The sequence below is a fragment of the Eriocheir sinensis genome, chromosome 2 (genome assembly GCF_024679095.1).
Source record: "Eriocheir sinensis breed Jianghai 21 chromosome 2, ASM2467909v1, whole genome shotgun sequence".
Taxonomy (NCBI): Eukaryota; Metazoa; Arthropoda; class Malacostraca; order Decapoda; family Varunidae; genus Eriocheir; species Eriocheir sinensis.
The window spans coordinates 23,835,707-23,860,706 of NC_066510.1; the positions used below are offsets into that span (position 1 = coordinate 23,835,707).

The 25,000-nt window shown below is 45.5% G+C and overlaps 1 long non-coding RNA gene across 2 annotated transcripts in view; it reads right to left on the reverse strand.

Annotated features, from left to right (window-relative positions):
- LOC127001534 (uncharacterized) overlaps positions 1–25,000 on the reverse strand; it is a 97,694-nt gene that overhangs the window by 30,471 nt on the left and 42,223 nt on the right. For both annotated transcript variants that reach the window (XR_007755332.1, XR_007755330.1), the window contains exon 2: positions 24,072–24,256. This is a non-coding gene — a long non-coding RNA (uncharacterized LOC127001534). The remainder of the gene's footprint in view (positions 1–24,071; positions 24,257–25,000) is intronic.

A 25,000-nucleotide genomic window follows, 5' to 3' on the forward strand; every position in this document is an offset into this window, starting at 1 on the left:
AGGGGACGGCGAGGCGAGGGCTGCCGCCACGCGTGTTCTTTGTTTGTGAAGAGTCTTGCTTCTTAAAAAGTAAACTAAGCACCTTGCCCTATAGACAACACTCATCATTCATTTGTGTGTGCTCGAGCGTAAACACACGCGCGCGCGCACACACACACACACACACACACACACACACACACACACACACACACACACACACACACACACACACACACACACATTTACATATATATATATATATATATATATATATATATATATATATATATATATATATATATATATATATATATATATATATAAATCATGATCTGTAAATATTTTGTTTCCCTCAACTTCTGATATATATTTATTTGAATTCAGTTTTGGCGCCTGCATCATGCACGTCAGTTCTGCCATTTTCATTAATATTAATTCGCTACTTTCTCATTAATTTTCCGTGTTGTTGCTTTCCCCATCTTTCCAATAATTAGTTTCTCCACTCATATTCTGTTATTTTCCTTATCTGCCCTCTCTCTCTCTCTCACGGCCGCCCCTTTCCTTCCTCCTTTCCACCATGCCGCCTCTTCTCCTAATGCCTTCTCTATTTCCTGTCTTGCAAAGTTGGGGGAGAGTTAAGCCGTCGGTGCAGGGGGGTGGGCGGCAGGGGTGTCCAGTGAATTACCGACAAAGGATGAGGGACGGTCAGTTGGCTTGAATTACATCTGCAATTATTCTGTGCGCGCCGGACAAGGGGCGAGGCCGTCGTCTGCGGAACAAGGTACGATACCGTTTTAATTCACTTTTGATGACGCACCGAGATTGGGTGTCCGGCCGCCACCTTCGCGCGAGGAGGAGGAGGAAGGCTGGTTGGCTGGTTGCGAGGGAGTTTGAGATGGAAGAGAGAGAGAGAGAGAGAGAGAGAGAGAGAGAGAGAGAGAGAGAGAGAGAGAGAGAGAGAGAGAGAGAGAGAGAGAGAGAGAGAGATGAATAAAATCATCACAGTTCTCTCTTTTTCCCTATCTTTTCACATTTACTCCTCTCTCTCTCTCTCTCTCTCTCTCTCTCTCTCTCTCTCTCTCTCTCTCTCTCTCTCTCTCTCTCTCTCTCTCTCTCTCTCTCTCTCTCTCTCTCCACTGCACCCAGCACACAATCTTCCCTCCCCGCACCCACCCGATCCTTCACCGCACTCACTCCTCCCTTGGTTTGAGGGGAGGGGGGGGGGGTAGGGAGCGGCGGGGGGGCGGCTGAGGCCAGGCGGAAGGGAGGAAGGGAGGAAACTCAACGTAGCAAATTTGTTTACAGTGCAGAGCAAGACTTTCCTTTCTTTGTTTTAACATGGCTGCGGGGATAATGTTATGCGAAGAAAACATATGCTTCGCAGTTCTCCATATACGAACTAGTAAATTTAATCCTGAATTTATGCGCGTCAAAAAATAGTGGACAAAGGCAAATTCTGGCGACCCTCACTCATTATACAGCGCGCGGAGAGAGGCTGAGGCGGCCAAGAAGTGGAGGCGGGGCGAGCTGCCTTTCTTCTGTAGTTAAACTCTGCGTTGGAAGTGGAGATGCCCATTAGAATGAAGTGGGGAGGCGAAGGGTCGGGGAGAAGGCACGAGGGAAGAAAGGGAAGACTGTACATAATTTCAGAGAATAATGACCGGGCAGGGAATGTCAATGGAGATTTGTTGTAGCCTAAATGTGATTTTGCAGATGGAAACAAGCATTTGATTTTTGTGAGGTGAAATCTGCTTTAAAATGATTTTCAGATTTTTGCACGCCAAAAACCTAACATAAAACATAAACTGGTTATGGCATATCAGTTTGCGAATCTTATACCTTGATAGATGCACTAAGGATGCACTTGGTAAATTTTGAATATGAAGAAAAACAAACAAATACTTCTTTGGTTTATGTGTTTTCTGTACCATCCACTCTTAGTACTTGAGAATAGACACTAGATTATTATTCCTACGACCGTCTTGAAATCTATTGGTTGATTTGTCTTGGGTGTGTCTGGGCTACGGGCTCTCCGCTTGATAGACTGCTTCTTCTGCGCCTGTGTGGGGCGGCTCCTGAGGAGGAGGGGTAGGAGGGCGGGCAGCGGGTGCAGGAGAGTTAAAGGCAGACTGGATGTGCGAAGATGAAGCGTCGTGTGAAATAGGCTTTAAAGATAAAAACTTGGAATGTTATTACTTACAAATTTACTTAAAGGGAAGACGATTTACTAGATTTTGTGTTGCATGTAGGAAATGTTTATTGTTGGCTACTTATCAGTTTCTTCGCCGGAACGTGGTATTATCAGCCGGGAGTGGAAATTCAACGTGGACTCATGAACTTCATTTGCCAGAGACAATAATATAAGTATGTATTTATGTCCCTGTATAACAATTTCATTTTTTGTGTGTGTAGGTAGACATCTGAATTCAGCAAAGCCATCGTTTTTTAACAATGCATAAACCGTACAATATTGTTTAATATATTTACTCGTAATATTTGTATTTCTCTCATGAATGGACAATAAAAATTACTTTCATAAACATACAAATCAGTTCATGCTGTTGACGCCTGCTTGAAGATTTTGATGACGAAGTTGAACCCGACTGAAGTTTTCTCGGCTGTGGTGGCGGCAGCAGCGTGAGGCCAAGATGGGGCGCTGCCAAGCCAAACAGTACGAAAGGGGACAGGCGAGCGAAGAACTGTGATAGTCGACATGGTCCAATAAAGCCTCACGGATCGCCGAAGCTCCTAATGCAAGTAGCGTGTTGCCTCTCCGACTGCCGCCAGATTTCAGACGTTATTGCGCAACGTTAAGGGCTAAGTTATTGTTCTTTTAGGGGGGATAAAGGTCCTTAGTCCCCGGGAGGCGGTGAAGGCCAAGTCCAATAAGGGCATGAGAGAGGATGGGAGGAAAGGAAACACCAGGGAGGTAGAAAGAGGAGGAGGAGGAGGAAGAGGGAAAGTAGGGAGGCGGGCAGGAGAGTCGTGGAGTAGTGGGTTTTCCTGGAGGAGTTTATTGACTGGTTCTCCTGAAATCATCGAAAATTAGACGATTCCATTGATGTTCAAGTTCTAGTGGAAATTCTGAGGGAATGTTGATTTTGTTCACTAATATACATATGGGCATGCTTTCCGCCTCCCGCCACAAGTTGTAGAATTTTTGCTTACCGTGATCAAAAAATGTCTAAAGAAAAACGTATCGATATTGAGGTATTGGAAAAATCACGTTCCCTCAAATATTTCTAGAATGTTAAGAACGTTATATGGTTCGTAATGGCGAGCCGGTGTTAACTCCAGCCTCCGTCTTTTTTGTTATTCATACCTATAGCTAAACGGTATTATGTACTGGTAGTTAAACACCAGACTCGTAATTATAACTCTCATACTCGTAATTGAACACTTGTGAATATAACGTAGGAAAATAATGCTGCATTTTTTACTTGTCAACGCTTTTTTAGTGTTCTTAAAGTACATATAACCTTAAAGTATTCCTGCATGTATGAAGTAATATGATAGAACGAAAACGAACGGCAGAATCAAGTAAAATTTAAGATCAGGTGTGAAAAGAGAAACGGAAATATAATAAAACATAAAATAAAATACACAGAAAAGCGAGGGAACGGGGAAAATAAAACTGACATAGAAGAACAAAGACAGGAAGGGAACGGAGAAGCTAAAGAGAATAGGGGCATGAGGGAACAAGATGAGGGAATACTTGGGACTAAAGGAGAAATAGAAGAACTGCAAGAGGGAAGAGGAAGAGGAGGAGGAGGGGGAGGATCAGGAGCAAGAGGACGAGGAGGGCCGGCGTAGTAGGGCTGGAGAAAAAAAATGAGTTAGGGAATAGAGAACTGGGTAGGAGGATGAGTAAGTGAGAGGAGTGATTAGAGGGGAAAGATAGAGATACCAATGAAGAAAGGGTGAGGGGAGGAAAAAGAGAAGGAACGAAGGGGAAGAAACCTGCACCGTTAGAGAGAGAGAGAGAGAGAGAGAGAGAGAGAGAGAGAGAGAGAGAGAGAGAGAGAGAGAGAGAGAGAGAGAGAGAGAGAGAGAGAGAGAGAGAGAGAGAGAGAGAGAGAGAGAGAGAGAGAGAGAGAGAGAGAGAGAGACCTGTGTGTGCTTGTGAGTGCATGTCTGTGTGAGTGTGTGTGTGTGTGTGTGTGTGTGTGTGTGTGTGTGTGTGTGTGTGTTAGCAAGATACGTCGCGCCGTAGATTCCCGTAGTGTTAGCTCGATTATCGCATTAATTCCGGAAATGCTGTATAATTCTGATTCGGTACCTCGTGATTTGTCTTGAGTCTGGCGGGTCCCTTCAGAGTGTTATGCCGGGGCTTAACTCAGCGTCCAGTCGACTATATCAAGTTTGTGTAAGGATTAGTCCGCTCTACGTTTTCTCTCACAATACAGAATAACTTCACTCGTACGTCCGCCAAGACGATAGTTTGTCGTGGGTGAGGCGGGGGGCGGCAGGGGGGAGGAGGGGAGGGAGGTGGAACACAAAGGAAAAAGAATATGGATTGGTTACCCTTCACTTGGTAGTTTTGTTTAAGGTACATTATTTAGTTTTGTTACCCTATTCCTTTGAGAGATGGTGCTCTGACAATATTTCGCCGTTTCAATATACGTTGCTTTTGAAACATTCTTTTAGCACTTGATTCTAACTACCACTTTCATCTTCCCTTTTACTATAAACTTCTAGGAAATACACACTTGTTGATTTAATAATAACAGTTATGTTTACGTTGGGTGCAAGCAAGCAGCGTTGTTTACTGTAAAGGATGCAGCGGCCGGCTTCGCTCCCACCTGTATCCTTCCTCTCGCCGCTATTCCACTCCCACTATCCAGGTTTCGACTCAGGCCGCAGCCATGGCCGCCGCTGCCGCCGCCACCACCGCTGCTCAGAAGGGCAGCGTGCCGTCCAGACCTTGTTGAGGCAGAGTCCATCCCGCTGGGCAGTAATAATTCAGAGGGCTTTAAGAAGAGAAACTCTCCCCCTGGGCTAGAGATGAGTGGTCTTCTCCTCCTGCAGGATCGCTCTCACTGCGGGCGACTCTTTGCTCTCAGCCGTCCACTTCATCAGCTTTGTAACCTTTCACCAGCTTTTCCATTGAGAGACGCACGTCGCTGGTCTCGCTTTCTGCCTTCTGTCGCGAGGACTTGACTGTGGCGGGAAATTCATCGTCTAAAATGGAAACAGTTTATATGTGTGCGCGTTACAATATGTGCTTTATAATTTAAGTGAGTTTGTGTGTAGCGATGGAGAGGTGGCGTGGCTGCCGATAGATGGTCCGTCTTTACGTGGCCGCGGCGCTCCTGGGCGTCATTACGTAAGCAAACCAACGAGGAGTTAACGCCTCCCCTTTACCTGGTGACATTAATTCCGAGCGGCTGTCATCTAAGAACTCTGTGATGTACTTGTGTTCATTCCTAACGTAACTGTTTTCTAATAAAGTGTTTGTTGTTACCATGGCTTCTTTTTCTTATTAACACATTCGGCAATGCACTCTAATTATATAGATATGTGAGTTTCATTGCAACTTACTAAGAAACCGATAATAAAGGTGTTTATGCTAATTGATAATACCGATGATGAGAAGTATCAGGAATAGTTACAAAAAACTACAAAAAGCTATCTTAATGTCTTTGACCTCCAGAAGACATTGCCAAGGAATAACTGTACGCCACACGTCTCTTAACACTTGTAGTTTATTGCGTTAAAGTCAAGGTCCATAAAAATGTTCAAGTAAAGCACACACACACACACACACACACACGGCCCGGTAGTTCAGTGGTTAAAGCATCTGCCTCACAACTAGAAGGACCGGGGTTCGATTCCCCGACCGAGTGAAGATAAGCTGGGTTTATCTTCTTTCACGTGCAGCCCCTGTTCACCTAACAGTGACGCGACGTAAGGCGAGGAGTTGTGACCTCGTTGTCGCGGTGTGTTGTGTGTGAGTGGTCTCAGTCGTACCCAAAGATCGGTCACTGAGCTCTGAGCTCCTTCCGTAGGGGAACGGCTGGCTGTCTCGAGAGAGACCCGCAGCAGACCAAGAGGTGAATTACACACACACACACACACACACACACACACACACACACACACACACACACACACACACACACACACACACACACACAGGTACCCCACCCCTCCCCTTTTCCACCTCGCTACGTAAGGCAGGGAGGGGGCAGGGGGGGAAGGGGCTTCATCCCCATCACCTCGATAGATACGAAAAAAAATAATTACCCGGGTCATGGGGTGAGAGTACCACACGTCCTCCATCACTCAATTTACTCGGCAATGATTTTTTAATGAGATTCAATTTGCAGCAAAATACGGGCCGGGACGGACTCCGCGATGGCCACGCCGCGGGATTTCCCTGATAGTTGTTTACCTTAAATATTTATACGGAAAGTGGAGAGCGAAAACGTGCATTTGTTTGTTTGTTTGTTTGTTTGTTTGTGTGTGCGTGCGTGTGTGCGAGGGCGTACGCTTTAATATAAGAGATAAATAGATAGATAGATGAAGTTATGGAGTGATAGATAGATTGATAAAGAGAGAAAGAGAGAGAGAGAGAGAGAGAGAGAGAGAGAGAGAGAGAGAGAGAGAGAGAGAGAGAGAGAGAGAGAGAGAGAGAGAGAGAGAGTGGAGGGGGGGGGGGGGGGATATATGCTTTGAACTCACAGCATCTCAAGGAGCGTGGACAGTAGCGGGAATATTATTAAAAAAAAACCCATTTTGTCATGTGTTGGATCTTATTTGGAATGCCATCTTTTATTATGCCACTAAATCGTTAAGAAGAATTCGAGTATGATTCATTGTTTTATTATTATTATTATTATTATTATTATTATTATTATTATTATTATTATTATTATTATTATTATTATTATTGCTGTTGCTGTTGTTATTGTTATTATTATTATTATTATTATTATTATTATTATTATTATTATTATTATTATTATTATTATTATTATTATTATTATTATTATTATTATTATTATTATTATTATTATTATTATTATTATTATCATTATTCTCATTCTTATTCTTATTCTTATTCTTATTATTATCATCATCATCATCGTCACCATCATCATTATAATTTTCACGGGCACGTTATTATCAATTTCTCCTCATACCAAACTCGCTTCCCCTCCGCCACACTTTTACCGATTATTCCATTCGCCATTTTCTTGGGGGAGCGCCGCGTCGTCTTCTGATCCCGTGTAATTAATCCTATTTGCCGTCCCCCCCCGCGGCTGAATGCGTCGGGGAGGGAGACTATTCCTGGCGATGCGTTGCTTTTATTCATCACCGAGCTGCGTTCTGCCGAGGTCTGTTCTTGGCGAGGCTGCAACTTTATACATACATTATTTTTTTCCAGACTCCGATTTTACAGCTTTCATATTTTTGTCAAGTGGGCGTCTCAGCGTGTAGAAGAGAGAGAGATTAGGGCGGAAGGAAGAAACGGGAAGTAACAGTTACCTAGAGCACGGGTGTATAGGTTCACATATACATTACTTTTTCCAGACGTAGATTTTCCAGCTTTCATATTTTTGTCAAGTGGGCGTCTCAGCGTGTAAAAGAGAGAGCTTAGAGCGGAAGGAAGAAACGGGAAGTAACAGTTACCTAGAGCAGGGGATTATTAGATTTACATATATATTACTTTTTCCACACGTAGATTTTTCAGATCTCATATTACTGGTAGATGGGCGTCTCAGTCTACATTAAGGAAGAGCTTAGGGCGGAAAGGAAAAGCGAAACACAACAGTTACCTATAGCACGCGTTTATAAGCTTCAGTTTACATTGTCTGATTACCTGGCTACCTCACCCTCCTACCTGTCTCCCCACCTGCCTGCCTACCTACCGACATTCATTAATTAACGCCGGGGAAATTTTGTCTATCGCGTTTTCCACTACCGCTAAACACATTCCCCGCATTCTTTTGAGCCTCAGGTATAACTCGTTGCATATGAAGGTATTTATGTAGTCGTCAGGTGTTGTGAGCGACGTGAGACAAACTAGAGTGTTAGCGAGAGGAAGAGGGGGGGAGAGGAGGGAAGAGGGGGAGTATGAATGAAGGGGGGAGGGGGAGATCCGTCCAACACTCTCTCTCTCTCTCTCTCTCTCTCTCTCTCTCTCTCTCTCTCTCTCTCTCTCTCTCTCTCTCTCTCTCTCTCTCTCTCTCTCGCTCTCTCTCTATTGGTCAGCGGGGCGCGTCAACGTTCATTTTCCCCGGTGCAAGATCACTAATAGCTGTCAGCGGTTTTAAACAGTCGTCGGATCCTGTCAGCAGTCGTCAGCAATAATCGTCAGTGTCCATCGGCGTCCGGGATGAGGTGTAGGGGGAAGGGAGACTAATGGAGGAGGAGGAGGAAGTGGAGGACGAGGACGAGGGCGAGGATGAGGAAGAAGCAAGAGGAGAAATGAGGAGGAGAAGGAGGAAGAGGAGGAGAAGAAGGAGAAGGAAGAGGAGAAGTGAGGAGAAGGATAAAGAGGAGAAGGAGGAGGAGGAGGAGGAGGAGGAGAGGAGAGGATAGGAGAGGAGGAGGAGTCAATGCTGTTAGCTGTTGTCATATAAAGCAACTGACTGATTGACTGACTGAAGGATCCGTCCCTTTCAATCAACAGTCGACCCTTTTGCCTTGGCGAGCTGCTGCGTTACCGAGTGGCCTAAGGATAAGCGGCGGCCGGCGGTCATTAGTGGTCATCAGGACCTCGCCGAGAGTCACTGGGCCCCCAGAGTGTCCTCCAGAGTGACTCGGCTGCTGCTGGTTGCTAACGATAAAGCCGGCGTGTTGTGTATCAAGAGATGCTCAAAAGAGGAAGTAAACTGGACGTCTGGCATTGGAGCGGCGCTGGTTTTAGTGTTTTCTTTTGTGTGTGTTGGTGTGTGGGCGAGTGGCTGCTCGCGTGCGTGCGTGCGTGGGTGGGTGCAACATTTTCTTTTCTGCGACTGATGAATTAATTATGTGTACTGTTCAAGGGTGAAATGGATATCATGGAGCAAAATGGAAACAACAGTAATAATGGTATTAATACTTCTACTGCTACTACTACAGCATCAACAACAGCAATAATAGTAATAATAATAATAATAATAATAATAATAATAATAATAATAATAATAATAATAATAATAATAATAATAATAATAATAATAATAATAATAATAATAATAATAATAATAATAATAATAATAATGAATATCTCGTACCCTGCGTTTGACGTCCCTGTTAGAGCTACGAACACAAAACTTAGGCCCTCCCAAATACATACCCGTATGTAACATGCTGAATCACTTCAACTTGACCATACCGAGGTTGCTGTTTCACTTTCCAACGCCATCCTTTATAACGCACTTTAATTCACATCGATAAAACACTTCACACACTTTTACGGAGCGTCTTGACTCCTGGCTTGCTTCCTCCGCCACGGAGGTTGCCACACCCATACACAGCGGTAGTAACAACACGGCACAGACACGTTACCGTCAGACGTTATCAGCGTTATCAGTCATGTCACCACTGCCGCCGCACACCGAAGACAGGAGCTGCCCTACAACTGATAACCCGACTTGGAGCCTCCCACCACACTCGGCCGCCTCGTGTGGCAACTCCTAAACCTAATTTGGTACAGTGCCATATATTGTGCCATGGTCGCGAAGTTGAGGCGGTCAGTCGGCGCCCTGTCATCCTGTCCTTGCCACTCCCCTACAGGCGCTCCACCGGGGGCACGAGGGAGGGTCCTGGCAGCCCGGTCATGAATACTCAAATGTTAACTCCACCCTTACCTGATTGCATGTAGTCCCCTAAGCACCCTTATCCTAGGTTTTCATATATAAATCATATTTTCGAAAATAGTCTTCGGTTAAATGATTTTCATCTATTATTTTAATAAAACTCCACCGCTCCATTTCTTTGGAGATGAGTAATGAATTGTGTGGAAAGGAGCGAGGAAGAGAGAAGAGGAAGCCTGCAGGAACAAGAGGACAGAAAATACAGGAACAGAGAATATATAATTGATAATTGTATTGAGAAGGACTTGGCAAGGATCTAGACAGAGGGATGAGGATCAAAGAACATTACCGGAGAGGGGCTGCCGGAGGTGCACGGGAGGGAGGCAGGGAGCGGAGTGGACGCCGCCCCTCGCGTCTTGGACAGGATCACTCCGGATTTTGACAATTTCCTGGAACCCTCGTCCGTCTGGGTAATTTCCCCGACACAATAACTATTAATCATTTAAACTTAAAAGTATATATTATCATAGATCCTGTTGTTTACCAGCCGATACGAAATTACAGGTAAAGGAAAATCATAAGGGAAAGCTGTGTCCATCTGTGCTGCTTCATGAATGATCGCCTTGTAATTACATATAGAATTGTAAGGTGAAAGTTTGGTGTGCCTACCGCCTGCTTGCTATTGGGGCAAGATTAGTGATGTGGATCTTGGAGGCTCGTTTATCAGAACCCACATCACGAGGGACGAGAGGTATACATCAGCAGACAGGAGAGGGGAGGGAACACATGTCCTTAGCAACAGGAAGATGGAGATATTGTCAAGCATGCCGTGTAATGACTGATGCGCGTAGTGTCCATTGCTTCAAAGGGACGGAAGACTCTCCCTGTGAGGAGGGAAGCATGGCGGCCTGGAGGAGGAGAGGGTGGGAGGGAAGGATGGATGGAGGGAAAATGGGACGGATGGAGGGAGAATGGGATGTGGAATGGATGGAAGATAGGAGGTAGAATCGAGTAAGGAGGAGGTGTGGGAGGGGAGAAGTGAAGAGGATAAGTGGAAAGGAGGGATAAAGGCACATTTCTCGCGCTGTAGCCTCGGGAGTCTCCCTCATACTTGGCTGGTCCATCATTTACGCCCTTTAGGCTTCGTTATCCTTGAAGGAGCAGCAAGAAGTAACAGGAAATAGGTCTTCCGTCGTACATGCCAAAGGCGTTTCCCTAGCGAGTCTATCCTCTGGCCGTTCAGAATACCATTTCATCTCAGCAGCTCGGCTTGGCGGAGAGGAGGAGCGAACGCTGCATCCATTTCTGTTTTAATAACATTCAGAAGCCAAGTCTTGTGGCCAAATTAGCCTCAAGGAACCAACCAACTCTGCGTCCAGCAGCCAAAGGGTTGGGTGCAACAAGGGAGCACAAGAACCATGATCATTAGGTCGGAAACCATATCCGCCGAGCAGGAAGACATGACCTCAGCTAGACGAGAGAGGAAGAGGACCGTCTTGCCTCGTCGGGACCACAAGAACAGTCGGCGAGGGAGGAGGGCAGAGCAAACTTCAATTTGCCTGGAAGTGCTGCTGCAGCTCGCCATTGGTCATCAGAGAGAGTAAATATTGTTCTTCCCCCGGCGGCGAGAAGGGCCAGCCGCTCCAGCAGGGCTCCTCGCCGCATCGCTCCAGCTGGGTTATGCGTATGAATAAACATAATGCTGTGTTGTTGTTGTTCAAGGTAAATAGACTTTATATATGACCGCCGCAGATGTTAGTTTGGGATCTTTCAGAGCTGTCTAAATATTGAGGTTTGTTCTGTCCAAACACTACTCCGCTCACCTCGTTCCCGATGTTACTTTGTTTTCAGCCGCCGCTGCAAAATGCATCATTGCCTCACGGGATGAAGAATTATACCTCTGAGGTCAGCCGCAGATTAGCCACAATCGTGCTGAATGTTGCCTTTATCTCGTGGAGCGTTTACGTCCAAACACCAGAAAATTTCCGGTAAATCTAAACAAGTAAATACAACCACAGCCACTCCGCCGCCAGTGTGCGGCGAGAGATGTGATGCTCAACGCTTCATAAGTTATACTCTTGAAGAACGCAGATTTTAATTACTGAGGATTTGCCTGAAGCAAAGACACGTATATAGAAACACCGGTAACCAATTGAAATACTAGTCACAGACGGTATTCAGAAGAGCTTGAAATAAAAGAATGCAATTGAAGTGATATTGTGAAAAAGTAAATGTATTCAATCTTCGTCTGAGGCCACGCGACGGTCCAGATATTAATTAGCGCAGTAAAGGATGAGTCCGTGAGGAAGACGGTCGTGTGTCATCGTGAGAGACGCTGATGCTCCCAATAAGCAAACACGTGACGTCAGGGCATCTTATGTGCCTTGACGTCACCTTGGGAGATCAATACCTGGGCCTGAGGATGGGATTTATGACCACCACTCAGCCTTGAAGAACAACCCGATCTTGCGGCGCGCCTGTTCTGCGTGTTCCATTGTTAAGTAACGCCGGGCAACTTTGCGAACTCGGGCAAGGCTCATGTGTGTTGCTGCGGCTGAATGATGGAGGGGACGGCTGTGTAAGGCTGCATTAGGCGAGTGGCGGGGGTTGAGGGGGCGACTTCCGGACTGGTCACCTCCTCCGGTATTCATATTTCCGAGGGGCGACGCGGGGGAGGCAGACGGCGACGAAGGGGAGAAAGATGGGAGTAAAGAGGGAGGGAGGGAAGACTGTGGGACGATGGGTACACACACACACACGCACACGATCACCCCCCCCCCCCACACACACTAAATAGAACCACCTTACTTTATCCATTTAGCCCCCAACATTCCCCTCAACATTCTAGACCTCTTCCTTACCTCTAATCCTTCTGTTTACTCTGTCAAACTGTTGTCCTATCGCTCCTGTACATCCTCTGGACCCACCGAAGAGGCGATGCTTCTGGCATTTTGCTTCAGCTCGGTGGGACGACCTGAGGATGTACTTTTCCGATTTCCCGTGGAATGATTACTGCTTCCAGGAGAGAGACCCCTCTGTGTGTGTCCAGCGCATCACAGAGGTGATTGTCTCTGGAATGGAGGCATACATTCCACGTTCTTTCTCTACTCCTCATGCTAAAAAGCCTTGATATAATCATGCTTGTTCTCGTGCTATTAAAGATAGAGAGGCAGCTCACAAAAGGTTCCAGAGCCTTCGAACACTCGCTAACTTTGACCTTTACATTTCAGCCCGGAATCGTGCCAAATCTATTCTCCGACTTACCAAAACTTCTTTTATCAGTAGAAAATGTCAACATCTTGCTTCTTCTAATTTTTCCCGTGACTTCTGGCATCTAGCCAAAAATATTTCTTCCAATTTCACTTCTTCCTCTTTCCCTCCTCTCCTTAACCCCGACGGCAGCACTGCCGTCTCATCTGTCTCTAGGGCTGAACTCTTCGCTCAAACTTTCTGTAAGAACTCCACCCTGGACGATTCTGGGCATATTCCTCCTACTCATCCCCCCTCTGACTCCTTTATGCCTGTTATTAAAATTCTTCCAAATGATTTTTTCTATGCCCTCTCTGGCCTCAACTCTCAGAGGGCTTATGGACCTGATGGAGTGCCTCCTATTGTCCTTAAAAACTGTGCTTCCGTGCCTGGTCAAACTCTTTCGTCTCTGCCTATCAACATCTACCTTTCCTTCCTGCTGGAAGTATGCCTTTGTACAGCCTGTGCCTAAGAAGGGTGACCGTTCCAATCCCTCAAACTACCGCCCTATAGCTTTACTTTCATGTATATATAAAGCTTTTGAATCAAACCTTAACCGGAAGATTCAAACGCACCTTTCCACTTCTAACCTTCTATCTGATCGCCAGTATGGGTTCCGCAAGGGGCGTTCTACTGGTGATCTCCTTGCCTTCCTAACTGACTCTTGGTCATCCTCTCTTAGCCGTTTCGGTGAAACCGTTGCTATTGCGCTGAACATATCAAAAGCTTTTGATAGGGTCTGGCACAAATCTTTGCTTTCCAAACTACCCTCCTACGGTTTCTATCCTTCTCTCTGTACCTTTATCTCCAGTTTCCTTTCTGACCGTTCTATTTCTGCTGTGGTGGACGGTCACTGTTCTTCCCCTAAACCTATCAACAGTGGTGTCCCACAGGGTTTTGTCCTATCTCCCACTCTCTTTCTGTTGTTCATTGATGATCGTCTTTCCAAAACGAACTGTCCTATCCATTCTTACGCCGATGACTCCACTCTGCATTACTCAACTTCTTTTAATAGAAGACCCACTCTACAGGAACTTAACGATTCAAGGCTGGAGGCAACAGAACGCTTAGCCTCAGACCTTACTATTATTTCCGATTGGGGCAAGAGGAACCTGGTGTCCTTCAACGCCTCAAAAACACAGTTTCTCCACCTATCCACTCGACACAATCTTCCAAACAACTATCCCCTATTCTTTGACAACACCCAGCTATCACCTTCTTCAACACTAAACATCCTCAGTCTATCCTTAACTCAAAATCTCAACTGGAAACTTCATATCTCATCTCTTACTAAATCAGCTTCCTCTAGGCTGGGCGTTCTGTACCGTCTCCCCCAGTTCTTTCTTCTCCGCACAGTTGCTATCCATTTACAGGAGCCTTGTCCGCCCTCGTATGGAGTATGCATCTCATGTGTTGGGGGGGTCCACTCACACAGCTCTCCTTGACAGAGTGGAGTCAAAGGCTCTTCGTCTCATCAGCTCTCCTCCTCATACTGATAGTCTTCTACCTCTCAAATTCCGCCGCCATATTGCCTCTCTTTCTATCTTCTTTCGATATTTTCATGCTGACTGCTCTTCTGAACTTGCTAACTGCATGCCTCCCCCCCTCCCGCGGCCTCGCTGCACACGACTTTCTACTCATGCTCATCCCTATACTGTCCAAACCCCTTATGCAAGAGTCAACCAGCATCTTCACTCTTTCATCCCTCACACTGGTAAACTCTGGAACAATCTTCCTTCATCTGTATTTCCTCCTGCCTACGACTTGAACTCTTTCAAGAGGAGGGTGTCAGGACACCTCTCCTCCCGAAATTGACCTCTCTTTTTGGACACTCCTTTGACCTCTGTTCAGGAACAGTGAGTAGCGGGCTTTTTTTTTTTTCTTTACGCCCTTGAACTGTCTCCTTAGCTGTAAAAAAAAACAAAAAAAAACGAGCCAAGAGCATTAGGTAAATAGACGGTGCTGGGAAAGTAGAAAGGCTAAAAAATGCGAATCGCTAATTGTCACCTAACGCGTTACTGAGACTATTCACCCACTGAGAGAGAGAGAGAGAGAGAGAGAGAGAGAGAGAGAGAGAGAGAGAGAGAGAGAGAGAGAGAGAGAGAGAGCATATTCACCTTTTCCCTGGACACCTTTTCAACATTCAATGGAGAGACGCTAAACGTCATTTCCCGAGCCTGAAATAGGTAAGAACGCGGCTAACCTGGTGTCTGTCCTTTTCCCCTGTAGAACCAAAGGTGCATCAACGTTTTCAGTTTATATTCTGCATGACCAGAATGTGAAAATGTATACAGGCTTTGTGGTTATATGCTCATAATTCTCTTTATACCAATTTATGCTCAAGAACTTATCCAACAATGTTCTTCAATGTTCATATGGGTTAAGGAAAGCAAGAATATAAGAGCACATACACTTAGCTCTTTTCATATCAGCTCATAATTCTCTTTCTTATCATTTATGCTGAAGTATTAACCAACCAGTGGGGTAAAGAAAGCAAGAATTTTAGAGCGCATACACGTAGCTTTTCTTATATCAGTCCGCGCCGCAAGGACCAAAGGAAAGCAGAAAGGAGCACGCTAATCCTCCGGCGTGTCATTGCCGTAACGCCGCCGCCCAAGTGCCGTTGTCGAGGCCGCAGAAGGGTCTGGATATTAGCGTACAACATCCATATGAATGTAAACAAACTGGACCCGCGCCGTTATTTCTCTTAGTTATGGGACCACCACTTGAGGGCGTAATGGCCGGTGGAACATAATCGCACTCGCAGTTCAAGCACAAAGTGGCGGGATTGTCCACTTAACTTCTGGGGAGGTCGTAAAAAGTGAGGCACCCGGGGACGTAACCCGCCGGACGACACCGTGGCCGCGCCACCCTTGTCGTCCCGGCCAGCGAGGGGTGACTGCTTGTCCGAACTTGTGGGTAAAAATCTCTAAATCTTCTTGAGGATGCATCTGTACCTCTTATGTCCACGGATTTTAGAGACGTAAATTAACCCTTTTTTGAGCGATATCGAAAAGCTTTATTTAATTTATGGCGGTGATGAAAATAAGAAAAAGATCATCATTTATCTATTATATATGAAAGAAAGGAGAGTCGAACCTTTACATGCTCGTTGAAGAATCACCTGTAACGGACTAATATGTATTTCTTAACATCACCACTCGTTTTCCTGAGGCACATCTAAGGGGAGAAAGAAAACAAGAGCAGCAAAATTAGCGTAGCAAGCAATGAAAAGGAAAGAGAAAGAGACAGAGAATAGTAACTGGTGCAAGCGAAGCCCAGGCAGCCAGCAGCAACTCGTTCTACCTCACCGTCCCGCGACCTCGCAGCCCGTTTGTCTTTGCCGCTAAAATTCTCTCGAGTAATTAAATCTTGAGGCGGATACTGGGCTCGAACTTTAACTGAAAAACTGGAGAGGCTTGGATTTGTGGCGGGGCAGTGGCCGGCCGGCGAGGAGGGGGAAGGGAGGGAAGGGCGGAAGCAAGGGGGGCCGAGGGGGGAGACGCAATCCGAGTGTCATTTGCGTCCAGGTTTTACGGTGTCAGAGAGGCGAATAATGTGAGTGTGAAGCGAGTCATTTCGGGTGTGTTGGTTTTACATGTGTGTGTGTGTGTGTGTGTGTGTGTGTGTGTGTGTGTGTGTGTGTGTGTGTGTGTGTGTGTGTGTGTGTGTTTTCTGTTTATTTGTTTCCGTCTATATGTTTTATTGGGTAGAAAATTGAATGTTGTGTAAAATTCTCCTCCTTGTGACAGCTTTTATCCAATTTCATGTAGAGTTTCTGTTTTTGGGTAGAAGTGTGTGTGTGTGTGTGTGTGTGTGTGTGTGTGTGTGTGTGTGTGTGTGTGTGTGTGTGTGTCCGTGTTTGATATCTAGGACACGTTTCTTCCACGTACCCAAAACCGTGTAAACTGCTCTCAGAATTAGACATCGCTTCAATATATCTTTTTTTTCTGTTGCTTTGAGTTGAAAATGATTTTGTCGGTATTGAAGTATTGAATGCAAAGTTTATTTATACATTCTCTTCCGCGTTGTGAAGCAGAGTGCAATCAGTTCTTCAGGAAATATAGCGAAGTGAAAGGCGTGAGTCAAAGCTGAAACGATGCATGGCTAGAGGTTCCCGGGAAATACAAATGGGATGAATTTTAATTTTCCTCGCATATGAAACACTCGCCTCCAGAAGGGATTGAGAGAGGAATAAAAAGAGGAAAAGGAGGAAGAGGAAAAGGGAAGAGAGAAGGGGGAAGAAGAAGAAGAAGAAGGAGGAGAAGAAGAAGAAGAAGAAGAAGGAGGAGAAGAAGAAGAAGAAGAAGAAGAAAATGATGAAGAAGAAGATTGGAAAAAGGTATAAGGAAGACAGACAGCAACTAGAACCTTACGTAGGCTGTCACCAGTTCTGTTCTGCCTTGCTCTCCCCGCTCCTCCGCCCCTGACTAACGAAGTGGCACAGCCAAGAGGGTGGGGCACGATATTGACTATAATTGCAAATGGTGAAATGGCTGTAATAGGCTCTGGTTATTGTAAGCTGAAGGGTCGACAGCAGACAATAGTGAAGGCAATGAAAGAGGAATTTGGGGGTGCATTACTGAGCCTGCTAGTGTAACCCGGAGGCTGTCGGGATGCCGACACCCCATGATGGAGAAGGGGAAGGTCAGGAGGAGGGGTGGAGATAAGGGGATGAAGGGGTGGTGGCGTGTGTCTACAGGGTGCAAATGCAAGGACGAGGAAGTGAAGGCTTGTGGGATGACCGGTCGTGTATAGTTTTTTTAGCATTAACTATTGTGTTTTGGATTATTCTTTGTTATTTTCTCTTTATTTATTCACCTTATGCTTTAATTTTTACCTGCGTCCAGTCCATTGGTGCCTGTAGACTTTGGACGGGCTTTAACGGTCGCCCCCATCCCGTTAGTGGCGCGAGCGTATTCTATTTATAGTGGTTGCCATCTTTTACGACTAATGACATGACCTTTGGTTTGGTTCATGTTGCCTCCCACCCTGGTGCTCCTTTTGACTGAGTTCACTGAATTTAGGGTTGGTGGACTTCTGAACATCAAGTGGATAGTCTTCAGCACTTGTCGATGGTTGTAAAATTTCCAACTAGTTGCAGCAGGACTCGAACCCGGGTCCTTAGAAGCATAACGTACTCGGGCTGAACACTTATATAAGCTAATATCGGAAAATTTTGCAAATTTCCCCAAAACCAAAACCTTCAGTGATCTCGGCAGCCCCAGCAGCGCCGACCCGAGGCAGGGCGTCAGCGTGGTCGTCATTTCCTGGAAATCATATTAACCACCCAATGTAGTATTTCACTAACGAATGTGGATTCATAAATAAGGAGCGTCCACAACACTGAATATTGAACTGATTAAGCATCGTATAAAGATTCCAGTGACTGTCTCGCACTACATAACCTGCAAATGTGAACGGTGGAACGTTTTAGGCTAGGAATCATAAGCACAAAGCATGATGTAATGATCATAAACGTAATAATACGTTTTTTTTTTCAACGTGGAGCATCATAGATAAAGGGCGACTGAAGCATTGCATTTTGGATTATTTTCTGGTGAATAAACAAAGATAAGAATGTTGAATGGGATGGGACGGGAATGATATATGATGTTTGTGCCGTATTTTATTAGATTTTATAACTGAAAGACAAAGAAGACGAGAAGGAGAGGAGCAGTAGGAGTAGGAAGAGGAGCTGGAGCAGCGGCAGCAGCAGCAACTGCGCAGAACCAGGAGCAGCACTAATAGCAGCAGCAACAGCAAGAAGAAGAAGAAGAAGGAAAAGAAGCAGAAAAGGAATAATAATAATAATAAGAAGAAGAAGAGGAAGGAGAAAAATAAGAAAAATAAGGAAGAAAAAAGGAAGAAGAAAAGAAAAAGAAGGAAAAGAAGGAGAAATAAAAAAACAAAAAAAATAAGTAGGAAAATAAGACAGTGAAGAGATGCATAAGAAATACATAATGCCGGGTGGAAACAAAGAGGATTAGAAAGAGAAAAAAAAGCGAGGAAAAAAAAAAAGGAGACCAGGAAGAGAGTGCGGTAACGGGAGAGGAGGGACGAAGCACGAGCGAGTGAGTGCATGATTGTCAGTGAGTGAGTGCGTGAGTGAGTGAGTCCGCGAGTGAGTGAAAGAGCGAGGGAGTACCTTCTCTCACAGCGCGCACAATCTTCCCGCAGGAGGCAGCCAATATGTCAAACAATACCCCGCACCATAAGATTAATCCCAGTCCGCCGGTATTAAATAGTTCCCTCCAAGTTTATCCGAATACCCGCATCTGGTGTCTTTTGCACAGTTCCTCGTAGCCGCCGCTGTTCCATTTGCCTGCACCGCAATATTCCTGGAGCCGGCAAGTCCTTCGTCGGTGGTTGTTCTTCACTACACAACGCCAGCTTCCACTCTAGGCTTGGCAAACGACCTCCTCCACCTCCTCCACCCAACTACCCACCCACTCACAGGCCCTCCACACGCCGCTGCTGCCGGATTTGAGTTATGGGGAAAAAAAGATAGATGGATGTACGCTCCGGTGTGTCTGTGTGTGTGTGTGTGTGTGTGTGTGTGTGTGTGTGTGTGTGTGTGTGTGTGTGTGTGTGTGTGTGTGTGTGTGTGTGTGTGTGAGAATAAAAAAATTGTACAAGAATAATAGGTGCGATTGTTACACACGTTTTACACTATATTTAATTAAACCTTCATTCTTTAGCTGAATTTTCATCGACTGACCATAATATTCAACACACGTTTAATCGTTCACGTCGTCAGTTCTTAAGTATCAATAAAAAATGCGGCGGTTTTCAGCTGTCTTGGGCTGCACCAAAAGGCCGGCACTCTCGCTCGCCCTTGTCTTAACCATCACACTGACAAAGTTCGGGAGGACAACAAATATTGATCAGAGGTAGATGATTAAATCGGAACTTAATCACTGAGCCTTCACCTGTGCTCCTTTCTCCTCCTCCTCCCCCTCCTCCTCCTCCTCCTCCTCCTCCTCCTCCTCCCCTGTTCCATCTCCCTCTTCTCTGCCCTCAGCCAAGAAAACAGCGCGACTCTCACTGTCAACAGCCCCTCACAATGCTCTCCTGTTATTACCACATGCCAAGCAGTCTTCAAAGCGCGTCGGAGAGGAGTCGGGTCCAATAATATTTGGTGAAGCATTCATATCCAATTAATATTTGTTGCGTGTCTAATTAATATTCATAAGAGAGAGACCTCCACTCACCTTGTCCTTTTCCCTCCCCCGCATCTCCCTCTCCTTCCCCTCCTCCTCCTCTTCCTCTTACTCCTTTTCCTCCTTTTCTTGTCCTCCTATTCACTTTCCGCACTGATTTTCGTTTTATTCATAACAAGGATGCGAAGTAAAAAAATCACGACAAAGGTTGAATGTGTGTTTTGATTAATGTATGGAAGCGGTAGTTCTAAATGTGGTGTGTGTGTGTGTGTGTGTGTGTGTGTGTGTGTGTGGGTGTGGGTGTGGGTGTGTATGTGTGTATTTTTCTATGTATGTGTTTGTTTGTTTCTGTATTTTAGCCTTTTTGATTCACTTACTTGTATTTTTCGGGGCTTCTCCTTCATCCCTTCTTCTTCACTTCCTCTCTATCCCTTCATATCACTCCCTCTATCCCTTCTCCAACCCCAATTTTCGCAAACACTTCTTTCATGACTAAGGTTGTAATACTTCTCTCTTCCCTAACCTCTTTCGGTCATTTTCCCTTCCTCTCCTATCTTTTTTTCTTTCATTTTCTCTAGTCCTTCAAATCACTCTCTCCACTTGTTCCATCCTTAAGGCTATAATACTTCTCTCTTTCTCAACCTTTTTTGGCCTCTCTTCCCCTCTTTCTCTCTCCTCTTATTTTTTTTTCTAGTCCCTCAAATCACTCCCTCAATCCTGCATGCGACCCACCAGTCAGGAATCACTTGTTTCTTGTCCCAGTCTGTCTGTATTACTCATCTTTTCTCCATCTCTTTCTCTCCTCCCTGCCGTCCACCTGAGCCTGTCCCGCCCTCTCTCAGTCAGGCATACACGCTCCCCACACCAATTCACTCTTTTCGCTGTTCCAACTTCCTTTCTCACTTGCTCTTCCACTTCCCCCACAAGAGCCTCTTCCTCCCTCTCTCCCTCGCAGTACTCGGTCACCTCTCACCAACACTCCCTCTCCCCTCGCCTTTAACACCTCCCATCAAACACTCCCTTCCTCACTGTCCGCAAAAAGTGAACGTGTGTGTTTCTTTTTTTTAGAACAGACTAGACTGGAATAAACTTTAAAAGAAATAGAAATTCACCAGTTGTAAATAAATATTAGGGGAACGTCGCGCACGACCATACATTTGCACATATACATACACACGCACACGCACACACGCAAACAAACAAAAACAAACAAACAAACAAACAAACAAACAAACAAACAAGCAAACACGAGTAGGGGGCTCAACGCTACAGGTGAAATGGATTTAACGCAAATGACAACCAATTGAGCTGCCAAAAAAAAAAAAAAAAGTGGAGGAAGGGAAAATAAATGCACAAATAGGAGCGAGCGGCGGCGCCAGGCCTCCAGCAGCATGTGTGAGGCGAGTTACCCCCGTCATTGAAATTCAGCTCAGCGGGCACTCGCGTGTTTTTCCAACGCTGTAAAAATAAATAAAAAAAGATTTTCCTGTGTGGAATTTCAACCCAGTGACCTTGATCTTGATGCTCCCGTCAGACTCCCCTGGCCTTGCTCTGCCTCCTCTTCGTTCCTCTCCCCCTCTTCCTCCTCCTCTTCCTCCCTTTCCTCCTGCTACTGCTGCTCCTCCCCTTCCTGCTTCCCCCATCACCTTCCCCTCCTGCCTCTCCTCCTCTTCCTCCGCCTCCCCCATGTACTCTTCTTTCTCTCCCTTCTCCCTCCACGTGCACAAGAGAAGGAGGAAAAATAAAATGTTCGTCGATTCACTTTACACATTTCCTTTTGCTCCGCCGCTTGCGTGTGCGTGCGTTCGTCCGCCCGTTTGTGTCATAATTTTTGTGTGTGTGAACGTGTGAGCTTTGGACATTATACGAAATTACATTCATGATTAAAAAAAAAAATAGTTCGTAAAAAAAAACATTTATTCGCTCGCCGGCCAAATGCACTGCTCTGGCCCCTAATCCCTTCTGGTTGTAACGAGAGTAAATGAAAAAAGGCCAATGTATTCTGTAGCTTAAATCCACCAATAATCCTGGTATTAAAGAGATGGAATTATCGTCGCGCGGAGTATATGTGTTGATTGAAATTAAAGCTCAGGCCGCCACATCAAATCAACATTAGCAAAAATGATGAATCTGTTCCATTACCGAGTGGCGGGGGAAGGGGATGGGTGGGAGTGAGGGAGGGGGTGGGGGGGTGAGGGAGGAAGGTAGTGAGGAGCAGGTGTGTGTGTGTGTGTGTGTGTGTGTGTGTGTGTGTGTGTGTGTACTACTGCTACTATGGATCCGACTGTCTACGATACCTTTATAGATTCAGGTTATGTGTATGAGTGAGCGTGCGCGTGTGCGTGTGTGTGTGTGTGAGGGAGAGAGAGAGAGAGAGAGAGAGAGAGAGAGAGAGAGAGAGAGAGAGAGAGAGAGAGAGAGAGAGAGAGAGAGAGAGAGAGAGAGAGAGAGAGAGAGAGAGAGAGAGTAGAGTAGAGTATCTTGAGCGTAGTTGATATGTGCATACCGACGTGTTTTAGGGAGAGAGAGAGAGAGACAGCGTGCTCCATCATTACCGGGGAAGCAGCGAGCCAACATTTACACTCGGCCACGTCCTGGAAGCGTCCGGACCAACTTACGCCGAAGGACCTTAACGAACGCGATAAGACAATTTCATTTCCCGGTCGGGCGGCAGCCATGGGAGGAGCCACTATGCTTTACTCTCGACGTCCGCCCCTGGAGCCATTAACAATACATAACAACAATCATTGACAACATCAGGACATCTATAACTACCAGGGGGCAATAAATCGAAGGCCAAGGTAGAGTTATAACATTCTGCAAGGGTGTCGGAGCGGAGGCACGCAGCGAGTGTAGCCGACCTGAAGGGAAGACAGGAGACTCGCCTTAATAATTATAAATCCTCGCCTTTATATCCTCATCTGTCTCTACCTCTGGCGGCGCACAATGCTACCGTCTTAGACCTAGATCTGTCTATTCAACGTAAGCCTCCGAGTCGTCCCCTCCCCAACGCTTTCGTATTTTAGGGAATTTTGGCTAAGCGTCCCCGGAGTCGCCCGATCTGAGGCTGACTAATGAGGTAAATGACAACGGCAGCGACACAGACGGCATTATTGGGCACTTGGGGTATTCACGAAAATTTCCCCCGCTCCCCGGCGACCAAAGATCAGAGTGTGAAGGACGTTTTGGCCTCCGCAGCACCAACAAACTCTAAGTATATTGATGCCAGCCAAAGGCAATTCAGGTCCATATTACTCTAACTTCGTATGTAGATTGCTGAACTTATATCAAGAGTTAGAATTAGACGGACGATGTTGAGTGAAAAACATTATCCATTTCAACGGCCTTCCAATAACGTTCTTCGTATTTATTACAGATTTTCGCTCAGCCAATGGGCGTTCAGCAGGGGAATCCTAACGACCAATCAGAGCGTTTCCTTTGAGCCAGCGCCATCTGAGAAAATCATCCAAACTTCTTGTGGACTGCTTTCGCCTCAGCCTCCGCCTCCTTCTCCTCTTCCTCCTCGTCGTCGGCGTCCTCTTGCTCCTTCCCTTCCTTCTCCCTCTTCTCTCCCTCATCCTACTTCTCTGCGGGACGTGTTTTGAGATATTACATTCCCTGGTAATGCATTAAATTCTTGCATAAATCATGGTTCCCCTTCGAGTCGGGGGCCTCTGTTTGCCGGTTTTAAATGACGGGGGTTCCTGGAGGAGCTGCCGGAGAGTAGGTTGGGGGGTAGGGGGGTGAAGAGAGAGAGAGAGAGAGAGAGAGAGAGAGAGGTGGAAGAGGCTGGAGGAGGAAAGGGGCCGCACAAATAACCAGGAGCGAGAGTCAAAGGGCGGCGAGGAGGGCTTCTTTGATCATTAGTGACGCGCGCTTGTTTTAGCCTCGTGCCAGAAAATTGTGGTCGCTTAGCAGTGCTCGCTCTTACCTAGCCGAGGACACATATTGGAGCCGTCGGAGGCAGGACAGGAGCTCCGCCAATAAAGAGGCCAACACAAGGCCCTCTCCGTCTCTCCTTGTTGTCTCTTCCTCCTCTCGTCGACCCGCCCGCCCGTCCGGCCTTCCGCCCCTCCGTCCTCGCTCCGCCATCGCGTGTAGAAGGCGCCATAAGACCTGGAAATAAAACGAAAGCGATTATTGCGGCGTAATTTTGTTGTGTTTTTTGGTGTGTAACAGATTGTCGGGTTTATGAATGGCTGGAGGTAATATTTGTGTGTTAGCTTTGTGTGTGTGTGTGTGTGTGTGTGTGTGTGTGTATGGTGGTGAGTGTATGTGTGTGTGTGTCTGTGTGTGTGTATGTGTGTGTGTGTGTGTGTGTGTGTGTGTGTGTGTGTGTGTGTGTGTGTGTGTCGGCTAATGGTAAACTAAGTAATGAAGATTTTTATTGCCCTTTTATATTCCCGAGCCGGTCAATAAATATATTCAGTTCTGGGTACTAATAGATATTCGGAATCCCGCGTTAAAGTAGATCATGTATACAAAATTGCTGAAGTAATAGCGTGTTATTTACTCCTATTACCACCACTTCTGCTATATTACTACTTATTATGATGGTAACAATAGTAATACGATAAATAATAATAATAATAATTATGATAATAATAATAATAACAATAATAATAATAATAATAATAATAATAATAATAATAATAATAATAATAATAATAATAATAATAATAATAATAATAATAATAATAATAATAATAATAATAATAATAATAATAATAAAATAATGATAATAATAATAAAATGATGCGAAAAAATAATGTAAGACAATACAAAACCTTATAAAACCGATAACAATGGAAAAAAATGTGTAGAAATCTTACACCGTTACTTTATTTGGTTAATCCTTAA